Source organism: Meleagris gallopavo, chromosome 4, assembly GCF_000146605.3.
Source record: "Meleagris gallopavo isolate NT-WF06-2002-E0010 breed Aviagen turkey brand Nicholas breeding stock chromosome 4, Turkey_5.1, whole genome shotgun sequence".
NCBI classification, from domain to species: Eukaryota; Metazoa; Chordata; class Aves; order Galliformes; family Phasianidae; genus Meleagris; species Meleagris gallopavo.
In genome coordinates this window covers 38,867,964-38,873,665 of record NC_015014.2, presented here as the reverse complement: position 1 = coordinate 38,873,665, position 5,702 = coordinate 38,867,964, and the positions used below count along the sequence as shown (strand labels likewise).

The 5,702-nt window shown below is 38.4% G+C and overlaps 2 long non-coding RNA genes across 2 annotated transcripts in view; one reads left to right on the top strand and one right to left on the bottom strand.

Moving 5' to 3' along the window:
- Nucleotides 1-5,702, top strand: part of LOC104910725 — a 191,578-nt gene that overhangs the window by 181,129 nt on the left and 4,747 nt on the right. The gene's annotated exons all lie outside the window — the stretch shown is intronic.
- LOC109367317 lies at nt 5,175-5,696 on the bottom strand. The gene is made up of 2 exons (XR_002114352.2): nt 5,577-5,696; nt 5,175-5,431 (listed from the first exon to the last, which is right to left on the bottom strand). It is a non-coding gene; the product is annotated as an uncharacterized LOC109367317 (long non-coding RNA).

Sequence of the window (5,702 nt, the reverse complement as noted above, 5' to 3'; positions counted from 1 at the left end):
CCCACCTTTAAGTAGAAAAGCGTTGTTATAATGAATTTAATTAAGCAAAAATGGATATTGGCTTACAAGTTACAAAAGGTTGCTATGCGCCAATAAATCATAATTAAATGTATTTAGTGTAATAGTAGCAGTCATTTACAGTCAGTTGCTTGTAACAAATGTTAATTGTTTCCTTAAATGACAAGCTCTTCCAATTATAAAGAAAACAAACTCAAAGCCCAGTTTTGTTAACAAACCTGATGTTTACATTACAAAGAATATCAGTGTTTTATTCATGAGCAGTTGTTCAAAATAGTAAAAAGGTACTATCCAGGGTGCCTGGAAGGGTTTGAATGCGGCTTATTTTGATGAAAAGTGGTTGCTGGTTGCTTCAGTGAAGTGTTGTTATGGTTAGGGAAGGGATGTCTCATGAGATGTAGAGAAGATGCACAGGGAAAACTTCGTAGCTCAAATGTACTGGACAAAGCACTTCAAACTGAAGTACAGACTCCGTGAACTCTGTTCATTATGAGGTGAGAACGAAGACTTTTAGGGTTTCAGCGTGGAATTTGGCAGCAAGCAGTGAACACCTGCGTTTAAGACAATGGGATTATTCAGACGAGTGAGTAACCACACTGTTGCAGCTTTAATGAACCATATCTTAAAAAGCAACCAACAATTTCTTGTGTGCAGTTTGTGAGGCAATCTCTGTTTAGACTCTCTTTTTATAAAGTGCTTTTATATACATCAAAATATTTACACAGAAAGTGCTGTCCATTTTATTTGTAAATGTAAGGAAGACTTTTGGACAAGAATGTGCTGTTCTGTGTATTTGGAGAACGCGTACCATATAAGAGAGCACAGCCGTAGTTAGTGAAAAGAAGGAAAACAACCCCTGCATACCCAGTTTTGATTATTCTGTGGAAGACACTGTGCCATATCTCCTTTGCTCTGAACAGAACCGCTGTGTACATATGCCTTTCTGAAGCCTGAAGGCCTGATTATTAGAGTTGAGAGGAGGGGCAAAATACTGCTTTCATTGCAGTTGATCACAACACTGTCACCTCCCCAGTGACATTGATTTAAACTTTGACTTTAGGGATCTGTTTTAACAGAAATGTTAACAGAATGTGCAAGAGTTGCAGGGGAAAGGAAAAAGGAAATTAGAACAGATCACCGTTGTAGCATTTGGATTATTTTAATTCCTGCTTAGATACAAAGTAAAAGAATGGCTGCAGTGCAGAACTGAGTGTGTTGTTATTATATCAAATATTTAATATATTTGAAATATATATTTTTAATTTCATCATTTATTACTCTCAGTACTTCCAGTCCTGACAATGAACAATTCTGGGAGAGAGGGATTAGAAGCAGCTGCAGGCCTGTGTGATCTGAAGGGCACAGTAGGAGTATAAGGAATTTAAATATCATTCATTTTCTTTTCCTTTCCTTCTCTTCCCCACCTCCTTCCCCATGCCATTTCTGCATGGGAAACAATCAGTCATTCAGAGCCAGGCACAATGACCCCCTACCTTTCCCAGTCTGTATCCAAAAATCCTTTGGCAAAGCAGATCTAGACTCCAGCTAGCTCAGCACTGCTGGAAGTCACATTCTGTTCTGTAGGATGTTGGGCTTCATGAATTACGAGCTTGTACTGTACACCAAGTACCTTCAATCACTTGTCAAAAACACTGGCTGACCACTGCCAGAGCACTTTGCATATTTCCACTTTTGTTTTAATCTCTTTTCAGTCTTCACAATGAGCCTGTGGAACCTCACTGGAATTCTTTTCTGATTAAAATATCTTCTGTTCAAATCCAACTTTGCAGCAGGGATGCCTGTGCAAAGGGCCTTGCATGGCAAGGATACACTTTTGATGATTGATACATCTTCACTTCCTTGACGATTATCCCCAATAAATCTTGTTGGTATTTCCAGCCATGATACAGATGCCCTTTACACCCATATAAATCTTCAGACCAAGTAGAAAATTAGCTGAGTCTAGACATTGATCTTGTGATGTAAATTGTATCTAGCCAGCAGGGACTCCATTGATAAACAATGAAGCAATGCAGATAACTTACCAGCTTACTTTTAATCAATGCAACTTCTCACAATGTATTATTCCAGCTATGGGTCTAAATCACTGTGCTCTGTAAGAGTTGTTTTCAACACCTTTTAATCTAATTGGAAAATCTTCCTTTCTACTGGTAATAAACACTCACTAAACTGTCTACACCTAATTGAGCTGTAGTAATTTATGTGAATTCCCCACTGCTTTTTCTCCCTTTAATCAGACAGACTGCTTTATGTCTTTAACTAATGAAACCTAAGACTTCATCAAGTAGATCTGATCAAATGTCGCTGCTAAATAAATCTTCATTAACACTGACATGTCCTGCACATCCCCATGTCCCACTTCATCATTAACTTAGAGCAACATCATCAAAGGAAGGTGATGGCCACTACTTTATTTACATATATAATCTAGCAGTAGTCATCTATGTCACACCAAATAAGAATCTGAGAAGACAGTGTATCAGAGCTTTGTGTGAGGTCTTAATATCAATAACTACACTGATAATGTTTTCCTAGTATGTTAGATGTGACATAAATGCCACTAATTGCCATGCACATCTGTAGAAAGTTTTCTCTCTTATACTGACTATTCGGATCACTCCTCACCCTTGTAAAAATAAATATTGTTCCACACCTAGCAGAGGTAGGAACAAGCTGGCTTAGGTCTATACAGTTACTTGCACACTGCTTTGACTTGCTTATCAATGATCTGAAAGTACCAGTTACCTAGCTGGAAACATGCTGGTATTGTTGTATACCAGTCTAAGCAGCACTTACTATATAGGATAGAAAATGATGGTATTCCTGTATCTGCTCTGAGTGACAATAAGAGAATTGTCCAGAATAGGCCACTGTTTATCTGCATTAAAACTACGGGGGAAAGAAAGATAAACTGCTCCTCTGTGAGGTAAAATGAAAACTTGGTGGTGCAATAAATACTTGAACCAATGAGAGAGGTGATTGTTAAATATTGTAATTGATTTAGTGGCAGACAAAGATTCTGGAGTATCTAAAGATACCCATAGGTGCTAAGTAAAGTTACAAAAATATGGAAGAAAACTTTCCTTGTTGACAAATGTGACTTCTTTACACATAAAAAATTAGAGGTGCCAAAGGACATGCTCAGAATAGCAGTTACATTTCAACGTGTTCTCACCATTAATCCTGCTTGTCGTATTGATTCTATACTGTCTTTCATTAGAAATGAATGCTTCTGCCTTTATGTGGCTCTTCAAATATTTAGTGAGTGGTAAATGACAGAAAAAAAGTGATAGATATGTCAATGCTGGTATCCATTTGCTTATCATTGCTAAATGGGATGAGAACTGACCAATGAATTGGGAAATGTATACTTAGAGAGGGATGAGGAGATTTCAAGTTGGTAAATTGTACAAGAAGAAGCTAAGAAACAGCTAGCTCATGGTGATATGGTCAGATAGGTTGAAAAAGAGGATAAGTTTGGCATTAGACTTTGTCAGAGATCTGGTAATGAAGGTAGGACTAAGATGATGGTGACATGCACACACTCAGCCACACATACTTAGTTTTGCAGAAAAAGATAAAATTTGCTGTGATTTTGAAGACTGAATAGAGCTGCATCTGGCCTAGCTTGGTGTATTTCTTGAAAACCTTCCTGGACAGTCATTTTGCAGAGTTGCATGTACTGATGGATTTACACCTGCTAAGCTCTACATATATTTTTTGTTTTCAGCGATTACTGGTAATAACTAACCAAACTTTCTATGTGCGTGCATGTTTGTGCAAATCATGTGTTCGACTCTGTCTGTGATAAAATCTACGTGTGAGTCACCTTCTGAGAAGGCCTCTAGTCACTTCTATTATTTGAATGAAAACAGTTGAGTGAAGGTGTGAAAAGAGGATGCGGAATGGGGATGGATAAGCCAATGCTTTCATATCATGATGTGGAGGATGAAGGAAAACTTGAAATTCAGGAGAGAGTTCATTTAGGCCTTTGTCTGCTATTTGTAATTTTTGGGACTATACATCTAGGAATAAATTCTCCTGAGTTTAAAATTAGCCTCTGGAACATATATAGCAATCATTGGTTTCATTTTCATTGTAGATGAAAAATATAAAAATAAATCTAATTCGTAGTTAAATTTGAAGAATAGCTGGGGCCTGGCCAGACTTCCAAGGGAAGACTTTAGCTAGAGATAATTCTGTTTACTTGAATTCCCAAGTATTTTGTACTGCATAATTCTAATGCCAGAAGATAAAATGAAAATTCATAGGAGATTACTCTCATTTTAAAAATTAGTCAGGTTCTGTGTTTCTTTAATAATGAGAAATAGTATTGGTTCAGTTGTACAGAAATATGCTGACTGGAGAAAGAATATTGTCCAAAAGATGAAGATGAAATTATATTTTTAAGTACACTTGGAAAGGGAGAAACAGAGAGATACTTGTTACCTTGTGGTTAATACTACTCCTCTGTTACACTGAATATAAAACCTACATTTACCAAGAAATATATTCCAGAAGGGATTATGTTTGTGTCAACGGTTTACGGGCTGGTTCGGCCCGGTTCCGTGACTAGAAGGGCGGAGGGATCCGCGGATCCGCGCCCCCGGGAAAAAAAAGAAATAAGGGACCCCGAAATAATTGAAAACAGTGGCAACAATCTGAGGTAAAACAAAGTAATTTACTAAATATGGTATCAACAGAATTTTATAAGGAGAGAGAATGTGAAATTGATGGTGGATCGGCCTTACCACAACGCTGAGATGAGAAGCGCAAGGCAGAGAAGCGCAGGCGAGAAGCGCAGGCAGAGAAGCGCAGGCAGAGAAGCGCAAGCGAAGCAGCGCAGGCAAAGAAGAGAGCATCAGGTGACCTTGCCGGGAGTTTATATCTCCTCGCTGACCGCAAAGCCCCCTGGGGAAACGTAGCTGCTCTTCTCCGCTGGACAGGCACCCGGAACTTGAGCATCAGCAGTCAAACCCCCCAGTACATTGCATGATGTTATGATGTGGAATACCGATAATGAAAAATCATGAAACCATGACAGGAAGGCAGTTTGTAGTAGAGCCTAAAACCAAACTAAGCTTTTATAAAGCCTCACTTTAAAATTTTACTATAATAACAACATTTGCACTTAATATATTTGAAAATTTTATTTAATAGCCTCATAAGTTCAGAATAGTTACATAATAGTTACATCACGGCTTTTAAAAAGGATTGCACTCAGCTACTCAGTCCATTGAAATACTAGAAAACAGGGAAAAGGAAATCATGGAGTGTAGAGGAGCTCTGTCCACTGGACTGAGTTGTTTGTAGCAAGTTCCTACTGAATTTGAAGATGTTCTCATGCCTTCTGGTAGACTCTAACACACTTGACACCATTCATGTCACATTCCTAGAAGATAAAAGAAATGAATTCATTCATTTGCCTTGCCTCAGTACAGAATGTAAGAAAAAAAGGCTGCAGCTCAGGATTTTTAGAGTTTTGTTTCAGGCTACTGGCTGGCAGTACTCAAGTTGGGCAGCAGGGCTGAACTCACCACCACCAACTGTCCATCCACAAGTTTCCGTGTTATTACGGTCTTCTTGCCATCCCATTCCTGCTCTTGGATCAATGACCCATCATCTTTTAAGCTGACAAGTGTCTGAAAAACAGAATCTAAGTG